General features: G+C 39.0%; 1 protein-coding gene across 3 annotated transcripts in view; it reads left to right on the forward strand.

Moving 5' to 3' along the window:
• The first annotated feature begins 5,289 nt into the window (after positions 1-5,289).
• GLIS3 (GLIS family zinc finger 3) overlaps positions 5,290-15,352 on the forward strand; it is a 533,844-nt gene continuing 523,781 nt past the window's right edge. For 2 of the 3 annotated variants that reach the window (XM_043890929.1, XM_043890930.1), the window contains exon 1: positions 5,290-5,618. The gene's annotated coding sequence lies outside the window, so the exon portion shown is untranslated. The remainder of the gene's footprint in view (positions 5,619-15,352) is intronic. The other variant, XM_043890932.1, reaches the window with a different exon arrangement.

Raw genomic sequence — 15,352 nt, forward strand, 5'->3', positions numbered from 1 at the left:
AGCTACTTTAAGATTGGAGATCAATGATTGAAGCCTTGAATAAAAAGTCTAATGTAATTTTAGTAGTTATGGGCCAACCTCAGGTTTTCCCCTGTTCCTGAGTCATGTGCCTTCATAACCTTGAGGAAATCAGTTAGCTATCCAAAAGAGGGCATTACTGGGTGTTGCCTGAACCTTACTGATATTAGCAAGGCTCAAGACAATGGCTGCATTTTTGTTTAAAGGAGGAATACAGTGAACCAAAACAAGCTTCTTCTATAATATCAGAAATCCCCCTTTCCACACCAGTTGCGAATCTAACTTCATGAACAATGGTAGTTAAAGTTTACACTGAACATTTTGTGAAAAGGAGGGTATTAACCCTCTAGGGGTTAAACTAAATCTCCTTAGATCGAAGACACAAGTAGAGGCACTACAAGTTTCATTTTTCTCTCCAGATTCAGAATCCAGAAATTTTTTTAAAAAACAAAAAAACTGTGCTTTCATTTTCTCTGAAAATGACTTCTTTGTGCTCTAGATTTCTAGCTCAGAGATAAAATTGGATTCTTTAAAGAGGCTCAGAAACTAATTTTAAAAACCTAAGGCTCATCAATAAAGGACAGAGAGTATTTTGGATACCATTTTATGATCCTAGTTCTAGGGACCATCATATCATGTTCAAAAGAAAATCTTTCATCATTGCTTAATATCCATTATTAGGCAATACAAATTAAAACTTTTTGTTCTTCTTGCCCATGAAAACTGTACTAATTCTGGTCAGTTAAATGGAAAGTTTGTTTTCGGTGTAAAATCTGAATAATAAGAATCTGAATAAAAAAATTCTTAGAGAAAGGTATTTTTGTGTTTTAAAGTATATTTTTTAATATTTTGCAATAAGCTTAAGCACTCAACAGTATTTTCTGAGATATGTAAAAGATTTTTCCTCACTCCTCCCATCCTCCCATCTTGATTTATATTTTATTTGTTTTCAGTTTTATAAATTTAAAAAATATATGAAAAATAATAAACTACTACCCAGTACCCAATAACATTTTATTATATTTGCTTTTAGTATTTTTTAACTAAAAAATAAGACATTTTAGGTCAAATCAAAGTCCTCTTTATTTGCCATTCTCTGTCTTACTCCATTCCCAGAGTAAATTGCTATTATGAATTTAAGATGTATTCTTAAAATATTTCTAATATTTTTTATGTGCATACTTATCAGAGGACAATATGTCCTGAGGTACATGTATGTTTTAAATGTACAAGAGGGACAGTTTATCCTACTTTTTTTTTGGTATATATCATTTTACAAGTTGCTTTTCTCGTTCAATATTGATTTAACTATGAATGTCCTGATTAGTGGGCTTTTCAGGTGGTGATAGTGCAGGAGATATCTCATGCCAATGCAGGAGATATAAGAGACAAGTTCGATCCCTGGGTCAGGAAGATCCCCTGGAGGAGGGCATGGCAACCCATCCCAGTATTTTTGCCTGGAGAATCCCATGCACAGAGGAGCCTGGTGGGCTGCAGTCATAGGGCCAAAAGAGTCGGACATGACTAAAGTGACTTAGGACACACACACACATCTTGATTAGTGGATGAGCCTTATTTGTTTATATTATTTATGGCATATGACATATTTGGAATTACATATACCATTTTAGTTTTTTTGTTTTTGTTTTGCCATTTTGCTTGCTTTTCCCCTCTTCTCGTCTTCTGTTAGATGGTTACATTTCTTTATTTTCCATTTTTTTTTTTTTACTAGTTTGAAAGTTACACATCCTATTCGTAGTCCTCTAGTTCAGTTCAGTTCAGTTCAATTCCGTCGCCCAGTTGTGTCCGACTCTTTGCGACCCCATGAATCGCAGCACGCCAGGCCTCCCTGTCCATCACCAACTCCCGGAGCTTACTCAAACGCATGTCCATGGAGTCGGTGATGCCATCCAGCCATCTCATCCTCTGTCGTCCCCTTCTCCTCCTGCCCCCAATCGCTCCCAGCATCAGGGTCTTTCCCAATGAGTCAACTCTTCGCATGAGGTGGCCAAAGTATTGGAGTTTCAGCTTCAGCATCAGTCCTTCCAATGAACACCCAGGACTGATCTCCTTTAGGATGGACTGGTTGGATCTCCTTCAGTCCAAGAGACTCTCAAGAGTCTTCTCCAACACCACAGTTCAAAAGCATCAATTTTTTGGCACTCAGCTTTCTTCACAGTCCAACTCTCACATCCATACATGACCACTGGAAAAACCATAGCCTTGACTAGATGGACGGAGGTTCGTGACATTGTACAGGAGACAGGGATCAGGACCATCCCCATGGAAAAGAAATGCAAAAAGACAAAATGGTTGTCTGAGGAGGCCTTACAAATAGCTGTGAAAAGAAGAGAAACAAAAAGCAAAGGACAAAAGGAAAGATATTCCCATTTGAATGCAGAGTTCCAAAGAATAGCAAGGAGAGATAAGAAAACCTTTTTCACAGATGTACAGAACAGAATTTTGGACTCTGGGAGAAGGTGAGGGTGGGATGTTCTGAGAGAATAGCATTGAAACAAGTATACTATCAAGGGTGAAACTTGGATGCATGAGACAAGTGCTCAGGCCTGGTGCGCTGGGAAGACCCAGAGGGATGGGATGGGGAGGGAGGCGGGAGGGGGGATCGGGATGGGGAACACATGTAAATCCATGGCTGATTCATGTCAATGTATGGCAAAAACCACTACAATATAAATAAAGCAATTAGCCTCCAACTAATAAAAATAAATGAAAAAAAAAAAAAAAGAAAGCCTTCCTCAGCAATCAATGCAAAGAAATAGAGGAAAACAACAGAATGGGAAAGACTAGAGATCTCTTCAAGAAAATTAGAGATACCAAGGGAACATTTCATGCAAAGATGGGTTCGATAAAGTCCTCTAGTTAGGTAGCTTTAAAATTTTGTTATACATAGCTCACGTTATTTTTAAATAAATACTAAAATTAATTTATACTCTTCTTCTAAACAAGGAATGTAGCACATTTTTCACTGCAAACAATCCTCTTCAGTTTCCCAGAGTAATTACTGTTTAGAGTTGTAGTTCTACCTTGTTTTTAAATACATAAGTGTTTACTATTCTGAGTTAACATATTTTTACATATAAAGTTGATTTGCTAGTTTTCTTTCCTCACCGCTGCTCTTGAAGTCCATCTTCCGTTTGGGCTTCCTAGTCTTTCTTGCTGAAGTCTCTCAGCAGTTCTTTTGGTGAGGATCAATTAACTCTCTTGGACTTTGGGTGTATAAAAACTGTTTTTATATTACTTTCATTCTTGAGTTATCATTTATCTGTGAATTTTATTGTGTCAGTTTTTCCTCTTAAAGATGTAATTCATTCTCTCTCCTGGCATCTGTTGCTTCCTAAGAGAAGTTTGCTGTTAGTCTGCAGGCAGTCTAATTGAATGATTTTTAATTTGAGGTAATTTGCCTTTTCTGTTTGATTTTCAAATTTTCTTTTAATATTCTATAGTTACACTACAGAGTGTCAGTATTTGGAATTGTTTTTATCCTGCTCATGGCTCAGTGTGGTTTTTTATGTATTTTTAATCTTAAATATTTTTCTGGTTCTAAAATCTCCTCTATTTTCTCTTTAAATATTGCTTCTTTCCTGTTTCTCTATTCCATTTGTCAATGTCAAAAAAAAAATGCACAATGTGAGAGTTGCGAGTTAAGTTTTATTTGGGGCAAAATGAAGACTGCAGCCCTGGAGACAGCAACCCAGGTAGCTCTGAGAAACTTCTCTCAAAGTCATGGGGGAAAGATCAGTATATATATGTGATTTTGGTAAAGAGGGAATATATGCAATCAAGCACATATTTTTGCAGAAGCTTTCTGCTAGTCGAGAAACAGTTGTCACCGTGAAGGATTTTAGTGCTTTTCTAGATATGAGGAGATACAGGAATTGAGCTCATAAAATCAGCTCCTGAAAATATCTAACTATCTGAAGACCTGTCTTGCCAGTTTTTCACGGAGCACAGAGTGCCTCATTTCTGCTCTCCACCCTGAACTCCTTCCAGGGAGTGTTGGAAATCAGCAGGTGCAGCAGCACATGATTTAATTCTTGAAGAGGTAGATGGCAAGGGCCAATTTGTAGCCAACACATTCTTTTGGAATTTCTACTAGAATTATACTTCTCCCCCTTTTCCCCTCCATGTCTCTTAGTGTCTTGTTAAAATCTTTATTTCTGTAAATTTGTCCATTCTATATTTGCTGTTATTTTTTCAGCTCTCAGTTCACTAATTCTTTTCTCAGTTGTTTCTTTTTTTACTTAAATGAGCATTTTTTTTTTTGTATTTCTACTAAGTTCTTTTCCAAATCCAGTAGTTCTTGTTTCATAATCTTATTTTTAGATTAGAGATTTGTATTTTTCCTTTTTGTAACAAGGATACTATTTTAAAAACATTTTCAGATATTTTATTTTCCTGTTCTGAAAATCTCATCACCCACATTGCAGTCACTGACAGGAAGGGGGGAATGCCCAGTATATTTTCTGTTGTTGTTCTTTTTTTTTTTTTTTAATTATTTATTTTAAAAAGACATTAATCAGTTTTCATCACCAAGTTAGATTTTGTTTGGATCCACAACAGGATAATAAGCTTGAAACCCAGACTCCTTTAAATGTAGAGAAGTTATTCTAACCAGCCTTGAGGTCTAAGCAAGAAGCCAGAATCAGAAAGTCTAAAACCCACCAGTTTAAGGCCTGGGTATAGGCAGGACCAGCTATGTGGATGTGCAGCCTGGCCAGTCACATGGGAAGTCCTGCTTAGAATGGCCCCCGTACTTGGTTTAATGCTCTGCTGTTACTATCTAGAAATTCTTAATCATTGTTGAACAAGCAGCCCTTATTCATTTTGTACTGGGCTCTGACAATTATGTAGCTTGTTCTGGTACTAGGGGAGGTCCTGAAAGACAGGAAGAGGAGGTACAAGGAAAAATTAACTTTTACTAGCCTCAGGGCATTGGGGGTAGAAGAAGCAAGAGAAAAGTGAGTGAGACACATAGATTCATTTCCTCCATGGCCCAGGAAAGAGGATATTATATCACTAGAGAGGAACACCAGAGGGGGTCTTTCTGTCCCATTTAACATTTTGAACTCTGGGAGGAGAATTCAACCACCTACCTCTAAAATGGAGATAATAAAGCGTTCTAAAAGAGACTTTAAAATAGTTTTTTTAAAAATTTCCAAGAGATATAAAGCAGTAGGATTGTAAATTTACACATGCTGTACTCAGGTGATCAGAGAAGATGTAGTTTAAAGAAAATTTCTATTAATTACCCAGATTTCATTAATAGTTACCATACTTATAGAAGTGGAAAAAAAAAATCTCAATTTTAAGTCGACTCCAATAAGCCTGGTCCACTGCAGTAATTGAAACAATCCTAAGCTTAATTTTTGTTCTTGATTAAACTTGCCCAATTGCTCAGAAATTCACCTCTTCTCCCTTTGTTCTCCTAGGTCTCATGTCTAGATGATACAACAAGGTCATGCACCTTGAAGAATGGAAACTTCTTCCTGAAGATGGTAAACTGGCAAGATAGGAACCTTGATTCCTGATGACACTGTGAAGATTCCATATCAGTTCTACCTCCTCTGAACTTCTTTTAGGTGAGAGAGAAATATATTTCTATTTTGCTTAAATGATATTTATTTTAAATGTTCTCAGATGTTCAGACAAATTTAATTCTGATACAGATACTTAGGCTGATTCTAATTTTTTGCTGCTGTAAACTATGCTTCAGTTAGCATACTTGTCCAAACAGCTTCGCACATTTGTCTGAGAATATTTTGGATATACTCCTAGAAGTTGAATTATCAATTAAAATATTTATGAACAGTTTTTATTGTTTTGTGAACTATCTTGCCTAACTTGGGGAGGCATTCTTAATGGGGATTCTCTTGGGCAGTGAACAAATTGGGTAGAAATATGTAGGACACTGATATTGGGAAAAGGTTGACATACAGGGTAATGTATGTGAGAGCCAGATGTCCCCATGTCAAGCTAAAACTCTTCTATTTCCTTTATTAAAATGACTGAATCAAAATCAAAATTATAAAAAAAGTAACCCAATAAAATATTTGTGTTTCAACTATCAGGTGTTCTATCAATTGTTCTTAAGATATTCATTTGATATAATTGTAAAGCAATAGACACATGCACAAGCTATTCTGCTGGGCCCATTTTCTTCTATGATTTTTAGTAGACTCTGGATTGTTAGATTATTATTGTTAGGTTATTATTGGATTATGTGAAAATCAGTCTAAAAGCCTCTTGGAAAAGTACATTTCTGAGCTTCACATATTCTGATTCAAGTGACAGGGGTGGGACCCAGGAATATGAGTTTTAACTGTCATACTACTTTGAGAAGCACTTATCTGGATACTTCAAAGACTTTTTTTGCAGCGATTGGTTGAAATCCCATCCATCAGTAAATCTTACTGATTCACTGTTAATTAATTTTTTGGTCAGCAAAGCTGACCGAAGCTGGGCAAAGAGGTAGAACTGAGATAGTCAGTTCTGGTCCTTTCCATCAGTTGACTGACATTTTATGACTCTGGATTTAAAGTAATGGCCACATATATGAATAATGAATATGATATTTTAGGAATTATTTAATGTATTTTTCATTCCTTGTAAATCAAGACACCATATGGCTTCCCATCCTTTTAATCAATGAGTTTCAATGCTTCAGGGGCAGGGTAGTTACTGGCTAGAACACCAAAGTCATCGCTCAACTTTGACTGTCAAATGAAGCTTTTTAATGTATTGTGTCCCCAGGGAGAAAGTGCTGTTGAAAGCAAGCCTACATCAAGAGAGAAAAGGAATTTCTAAATTTTGAAGCTCCCTTTATATATCATTTATTTCTAATGATATTGGATTCTTATTAGAGAATGAAGTCTATAAAGTCTCTACTTTCATACTTTATTGATTTTTTGTGTGTGTGTAGCCATGTTCATGATCAGTTTTTATAATAGGTCTTTCCTTTAATGGATGTCAAGTTCTTTAGCAATTAAAACAAGTGACTTAAAAAAAACCAAAACGAGTTGATTGTAACAGTTAGTTCCTCTGAAAACCTATATTTGTTTTTTTGTCTCCTAGATCAATAAAGTATATTAAAATCTCTTCTATAACTGTGTTTTATCTGTTTCTTTTTAACTTTTGTAGTCAAATTGTACTCTAATGTTTAAAAAACAAAAGTTAAAAACAAACAAACTGACCAAAGTAATCCCTGCCATATTCCTTCCTATTTCCAGAAGGAATAGGAGCTACTCTTAGAAGCAGCTACTTCCAACTTTGCTTATCTTCTGGTTGTTACTACCGTATTTCAAAGTTGCATGTAACTTCGTGGATTTTTGGTTTGCTTTTAATTTTTATTGCAGTAGAGTTGATTCACAATGTTGTGTTAGTTTCACATGTACAGCAAAGTGGATCAGTTATACACATACAGGTACCCACTCTTTTTCAAGATTGCTTTTTCATGTAGGCCATTGGCAGAGAATTGATTCGGGTTCCCTGTGCTATGCTGTAGACTCCTGTTAGTTATCTATCTTATGTGCAGCAGTGTGTATATGTCAGTCCCAGTCTCCCAACTTATCATCCTCTGCTTTCTCCCTGGCAACCATGTTTGTTTTCTACATCTGTGACTCTATTTCTGTTTTGTAAGTAAGTTCATTTGTACCATTTTTTAGGATTCCATATATAAGCAGTATCATGTATTTGTCTTTCTCTCTCTGACTTACTTCACTCAGCTGACGATTTCTCGGTCCATTCATATTGCTGCAAATGGCCTTATTTTGTTCTTTTTCATGGATGAGTAATATTTCATTGTATATATGTACCACATCTTCTTCATCTATTCCTCTGTTAATGGACATTTAGGTTGCTTCTATGTCCTGGATATTGCAAATAGTGCTGCAGTGGACATTGGGTTCATTTATCTTTTTGAACTGTGGTTTTTCTCTGGGTATATGTCTAGGAATGGGATTGCTGGGTCATATGTAGCTCTATTTTTAGTGTTTTGCAGGGGTCCCCAACCTATTTGGCATCAGGGACCAGTTTTGTGGAAGACAATTTTTCCAGACTGGGGTGGGTGGGATGGTTTTGGGATGATTCAGGTGCATTACATTTATTGTGCTTTTTACTTCTGTTATTATTACATCAGCTTCACCTCAGATCCTCAGGCATTAGATCCTGGAGGTTGAGGACCCCTGTTTTAAGGAAACTCTGTACTGTTCTCCAAGTGGTTGTACCAATTTACAGTGATCAGTGTTTTAACTGGTGCTTCAGGTGACCCTACTGCACACTAAGGTTTCAGAACCAGGGACTGGACCTTGCTAATTAGCATGAATCAGTAAGGACTCTTGGATCAGACTAGTTGGCTGAAACTTTGATTCAAGGGGCTTGACCTAGTCAGTTTCTATTGAGACAGTGGGAAAGGCTGGCAGGGTACAGCCCTGGCTGAGGGGTGTCTGGTAACAAGGCTGCCCAGAAAGGTCAGCCGCCGGGTATGTGTGTGAAATGAAGAGCTCTGATCAGCCCTGAACACACAGTTTCTTCCTCATTTGAAAAGCCATGTTCTACCAAAAGAGAGCCCAAGCCACCCAAGGGCTTTCAACAGTTGCTCCTGGATTTGGTGAGAACTAAACCCTGGACACCATGTTAAAATTTAGCTCTTGGAGCCCCACACCAACAGATTCTGGTTCTCTGGGTATGCAGTGGGCACCAGGAATTAACATTTTAAACAGGCACCCACAGTGATGCTGATGTCAGTGGTATGTAAACCAAGCTCTGAAAAACATTGGTTTTATGGGCTGCTATATTGAGGCTTTGTGACACCAACTTGTGAGACTTTCAGATTTTAACCCTGGTTCAGCTTCAGGAGGTCCGGGCTCCTCCATGGGTGTACAGGTAGCAAACCCAGGTCACCGTGTGCAAAGTCACTGGCCGAGCACTTCATCCCAGTGCCTGGTTCCAAAGTGAGGATGTTGATGTCAGCAAGAAGCTTCTTTGTTTCAGGTCTCCCCAGCTCCGTCACTGCACTCCAGTCTGGTTTTGAATTGTCATTCTGGTGTCCCCGCCCTTGCTTAGGAAACTTTGCTCTGTGCAAAACCCAATTTGCTTCACATGAGCCTAACTGCTTGTGTTTGAAGTCAGAAGCCAACACTTCGAAGAGGCTCCTTCTGAACAGAAATACAAAGCGCTGCACATATTTGGCCTCCAGGCGGCGCCAGCCTTTTGGAAAAGGAGGCTGTTTATGTAACAGATTGGCAGTTTCAGCGGCTGTGTAAATGTCATTCTTTAAAAATAAAGATGAAACTCTCAGTTAACTCAAACAGGAGCAAATTAAAAAGTAGAGTGAAACATCTATTTCATGAACACAATTCATTTGCTGTCTCTGGTACTTCAAAATGATACCTTTTCTCCAATGATAACTGGCACCCTCCCACTGGCTTTAGCTAGGCAGTGACAAAACAAGAGATCGATTTGCTCACTCCAGTGAAGGAGAAAAATTCAGTCAGTCAGGATGGGCTTCATGTAACTCACACACCTGGAGACTGAACCCTTTATATGCAACCAAACTTACAAGCAGAGTCACTGAAACGAAACAGGTGTTAAGCTCGACCCCCATAACGTAATAAAGAAGTTTTGTGTTGAGTCTCAGTTGTTTTTAAACCCAAGGCGTGATTATTTTTCTCTGTGAACTCATCAAGAGGGTCCTTGAAATATCAATCTTCAATCATTTTAAGGGTATGTCTATAACATACAAAGTCATCTCGTTTTGAGGGCTTTGTGTCCCGTGTGCAAAATCTCAACCTTAGCTTCAAAATGGAATTACTTGGGAAGCTTTTAAAAATTCCAAGGTTCAGGCACATATCCCAAACCAATTACGTAAGGATCTGGAGTTGGGACCCAGGCAACAGTCCTTTTTTAAGTTCCTGAGATGACATAATGTGAAGCCACCGCTTTCTGTTTGCAGCTATTTTCTCTGGAGTTCAGACCCTAGTCCTTGGGGCTGGGTGCAGGGACCAATCTCTAATACTCACACTGCTTCTCCCAATTTCTTTTTTCCTTGGGTCTGGTCCAAACTTCATGCAGAGCAATCCCTGGGGTTCACCATTTCCAGTATCTTATGCACATCATCCAGACATATCTGAAATCCAATGGTGGCTACCCCTGACTACAAGTTTGTGAACTCACCACCTAGTAATTGACTGGTAAATAGGAAAGATAGCTCATAGGTTGTCTAGTATGATGAGTCCCGATTCCAGTCCAATTCTTATCCTGAATAAGAATAGCTCAGGGAGCTTGTTAAAATACGTATTTCTATGCTTAAACTCAGAAAGCCCCTTTCAGTTCGTCAGGGGAAAGACCTGGAAAGCTGTATTTTAACAAGCTAAGCTTCTAGGAGAAACTGATCTAACACTTCCAATACAGAGAGGTAACAGAATCTCAGAGGATGTAACTTATTTGGGGTCACTTGACTAGTTAGGAGAAGGTTAGAATCAGGTGTCCTGACTACTATGAAAAGAAGTCATGCTAGGAGAAATACAAGTTTTGCTTTTTAAAAATATTTTAAAAATCAATGAATTTTCTTTCCAACCGTACCAGTTAGATATTCTAGAAAGAGCAAAGTCTTCCAAAGTCAGATCTGTGTTCTAGCCCCTGCTTAGCAACACATTAGCTGTGTGGTTTGAGGCCAGTATTTTCATCTCTCTGAGTCCTAATTTCTTTATCTTTCAAGTGGGGTGTTACTTGTCTCATAGGGTTTTGTGAAGATTAAATGACATAATGTTGCTGTGGAGAGGACTTATTTTGAATGCGCATGAGAAACTGTTTAGAAACTCCTAAAATGAGGCCAGGGAGAGGATTTTACAATGAGTTAGAACCAGAGAAATATTGTTTCTGCTGCTTTTGTGATTCCACTTTAACAGCATGCTATGTAACCTACAGATAATGAACAGATGTGGAAATGGAGGCCCAGCAAGGTGAAGTGACTTGCTCAAGATCACATAGTCCATTGCTTTCAGACACAGGTCTTCTGACTTATAAATAAATAATCGCTCTTTCTTCTACATCTCCTTGTCACCAAGGGAATTTCTTCCAGTCAGGAAGTTTTTACATTAGATGATCATAGTACTGTGTTACCTACCTGAATTTCTTGGAAGTAGATACAGACACCAAAGATAGGATGAGGGAAGGATTGCTCAGCCCACTAACCTTACCCTCCTAAATCTGGTTCAGTGGTGGAAGGGAACTTAGGGCACTTTAGCAAAGCACAAGGGATCCAGGGAAGGACCCCTTGGATCCTTCTAGGATAGATAGGTCTAAACGGATCCTCTTGCGGGTTCAGACCTTACCCTAAGCAATGTTGAAAATGCTCACCATTTAGCCCTGGGCTATCTGGGGCCCTGCAGGAGAGATGCTAGATGGAAACTGGGTCAGTGTCTTTCTCAGGGCTAGTGAGGTGGGGATAGACCTTGGAATCATCACATTCTGCCTGTTTTCCACACCTGAAAGTGTTGTCAACATAGGAAGAACATGGAGTTGAGATGACACCACAATTTGAGCAAAAATCCTTTGCTGAGTAGTATTGCTAAATATTTGTTTGGTAAATCTGGCATCCTTATGAGTGATTAAGAATTTGCTGGAACTGAATTGTTTCATTTATCTATATATAGCTAATTGATCAAATTCACAGGTTAGTTGGCTTAGGGCTTCATTTCACTTTGTGGTATAGACTTTGATCATCACTGAAGGTATTTCTTATGTTTGTAATTTGTTTTAATTATGGCACTAGGGCGTTCAGTAAAAATAGGTGGAAAGGGGTGTTTCTTCTGAGAGCCCTTCTCATTTTAGTTGTAGGTTGATGGGAGTGGGCATGACTGCCCATGTCACATGTCAAGTGTGCCCAAAGCCACACTTTGAAACTTTGAAAGTCAGAGGTAGAAAAGGGCCATGAATGCTGCCCCACCCCACCCCTCATGCAGATAAACTTCTGTAGCGTCTGTGTGCACAAGAATGAATGCTACGTCTCTTAAAGGCAACGGTGTGGCTGAGGGAGTGAGAAAGTGAAAGCAGAGGGCAGGCAGAGCAGCCTGGGGACGGCGAACAGCATGGGGCCCACTGCTTGCTGGGCCAGGTGAGGCTGTTTGGCATTCACCTAGGTAACCTGTTGCCAGGAGGATGACGATAACTTCCCCATGACAACACTCGAGCAAGGTCCCTGGCACTGCAAACAGGGCCAAAAAAGTCTGCCCTTCGTTAGGCCTGCTGCTTAATGAGCATGGATTGGTGTTGCAATCATTTTCATTTCCGGAAGGGTGGAGAGGGCAGAGGGCACTCACCAGCTTTCCAGCCTCTCCAACCATCAGCTCCTTGACAACACCACTTTTTCTGTCCATCTGCATACCCTGGAACTTGTTTTTACAGTTGCTTGTTTTGAGCTGGTTCTACGCTTTCTTTTTTAAATTTGTATAAGGACTGAATACTATATCCAGAAAGCTCCTTTAGAAATGGAAGATTTACAACCTGCTTGGGAGTTTCCCTAATACAGATGACCTTTCATTGTCCCCTGACTCAATTTCTTCACCTGTAAAAGAATCAATTCCCATTTCCCAAATTTGACTGAACTATATCACACTGCTGAGTCACACTTGCTGTAACTTTGGTCTTGAAATTCAAATTCAATCCCCCTGAATTATGACACTAGCATATTGCCTGCCTCATGAAGAAGTCACTTTTGTTTCTAAGTGCTTAAGCCCCTAACAGTAAACCTTGTCCTTCTCTTTCCTTAGAAAGTCAGCAGAACAGATATGGTGGCAATATTCCAGGTAGAATTTGAGGAATCCAAGAAATTCTCAAAGAAAAATGGTTTTATCTTTGGTGTTGCCTGAAATTCCACCTTTTTGTAAAGCATTACTTGAACTTTAAAAGAATATAATTTTTCTTGGAAGGATATCATCAATCAGGTGTAACACTTGGCAGTGATGGGGAAGCAAAACAGATGAAACAGGAAACTTCCTATCTCATTGCATTGCAGTTATATCTAGAGCACCTCTTCCTCAAAGTTCTGAGGGAAGTTAATAGCATGACTTGAAAACAGAGTCTCATAGCCGGGTTCATTTGGGAAACATTATGTTAAATCAACTCAAACAGGTCTCTTTTCTACAGGTCTTTGTCAGAGAATTGCATGTTTAAATGCACAGTATGAATCTCCTTACTGTGCAATATTTCTCAAGCTTATTCAACTAGGAAACCATGTTTTTTCCCACAGAGCAGAGGGCTGTTGTTCAGTAGATTGAATTTGAGAAGTTAGATCAGAGCAGTGTTGAAAGGTCTTTGATAAAGATCTTGTTCTGTCACTCTTTACTGCTTAGAAAATGCTAGAAATCTCTCCCAGTCTCTTAATATATTATTTGCTCATTCTTTAGGAAATTAAAGTCAATTTTTACGAAAAAGCTTAGTTTTTCAACTTGTAAAATGAGAATAACAATTATCTTTCTCATAAAGTTGTTATGAGAATTGAAGGGGATATCCCAGATGAGGCATCTGTCACAGAGTAGACAATGTTATAAAGGTTAACAAGGAGTTGAAAAACGAACAGAATGGAGAGTCCCCTAGTGTCATAACAGTAAAGATTGTAAACAAAGAGCAGTGCTTTGCCCATCCCAGGAAAACTGATACCACCGTGTATAAGGTTCAGAATACAAAGCATCTGATACCTAGTAGACATTCAGTACCTTTACTGAATGGATGGATGGGTCGGTGAATGCCTAAATCTGCATCTATACTGAATGCAATCTGCATCAATAGGGACCACATGAGGATGGCTCTTGCATTAGTTACAGTGTATAGAAGTTTCTTTCTACCTTATCTAATAGTCCAGAGGTGGGTGGGCTGTCTAGGGTGGGTAGACTGCTTTCTACCTCAGGGAATCATCCAGAGACCCAGGTGGGCTGGTCTGCTCTGCTGTCTTCAATATGGTGCTTTCATTTCTGGGCACAAAGCTGCTATAGTTATCCCTGTTCTCAGCCACGAGGGCAGGGGAAGAAGGAAGACAAGAGTAAATGGTTTGTTAAAAATTAGATTATGAACCAGAACATAATCATGTGACTGTACTCAGCTACAAGGAAGGCGGGGATGTAAGTCTTCAGCTAGACAGCCATGTACTCAGCTAAAACTGGGGTGTGGGTGGTTTTATTATCACTAAGAAGAAGAGTAATAGTGGATATTGAGGCTCAGTTAGCAGTCTAACTGAGCTCCAAAATCACAGCAGATGGTGACTGCAGCCATGATATTAAAAGACACTTGCTCCTTGGAAGAAAAGCTATGACCAACTTAAGCAGCATATTACAAAGCAGAGACATTACTTTGCCAACAAAGGTCTTTCTAGTCAAAGCTATGGTTTTTCCATACACATCATGTATGGATGTGACAGTTGGACTATAAAGAAAGTTGAGTGCCAAAGAATTGATGCTTTTGAACTGTGGTGTTGGGGAAGACTCTTGAGAGTCCCTTGGACTGCAAGGATATTCAACCAGTCAATCCTAAAGGAAATCAGTCCTGAATAATCATTGGAAGGACTGATGCTGAAGCTGAAACTCCAGTACTTTGGTCACCTCATGCAAAGAACTGACTCCTTTGAAAAGACTCTGGTGCTGGGAACGATTGAAGGCAGGAAGAGAAGGGGATGACAGAGGATGAGATGGTTGGATGGCATCACCGACTCGATGGACATGAGTTTGATTAAACTCTGGGAGTTGGTGATGGACCGGGAGGCCTGACGTGCTGCGATTCATGGGGTCACAAAGAGTAGGACACAACTGAGCGACTGAACTGAATAGCTCCCTGTATGCATGTATTTATTTAGCATCTTCCTCATTAGACTGTAAGCTCCATGAAGGCTGCAGTCCATAGGGTTGCAGAGTCGGACATGACTGAGCGGCTGAACTGAACTGAATATCAGCCTCTGTCTCAAAAACCTGCTCCAACTTGATGCCTAGATCTAGGAAAGAAAGGTATAGTCAGTAAACAGTGATCATTAAGGTCAAAGTGTTGATCCTATGGTATTGGGTTGGAGTATTTTCTTCCATTTCAGGGTTTTACGTAAAGAGATATAGGCAAGCTGGAGTGGGTTTGGAGGACTTCAGCCAGGATAGTTAGTGATGCTATGAGACTCCAAAGTATATGAAAAATATTTGGAGGAATTAAGTATATTTAACAGGGAAAAGAGAAAATTTAGGGATAACAATATACCTGTCTTTAAATGCATAAGGACTCCAAAGTTGAAGAATGGTTAGACTTCTTCTCTGTGACTTTAAGAGATAAAAGACAGGGGCTC

The sequence above is a fragment of the Cervus elaphus genome, chromosome 29 (genome assembly GCF_910594005.1).
Source record: "Cervus elaphus chromosome 29, mCerEla1.1, whole genome shotgun sequence".
NCBI lineage: Eukaryota > Metazoa > Chordata > Mammalia > Artiodactyla > Cervidae > Cervus > Cervus elaphus.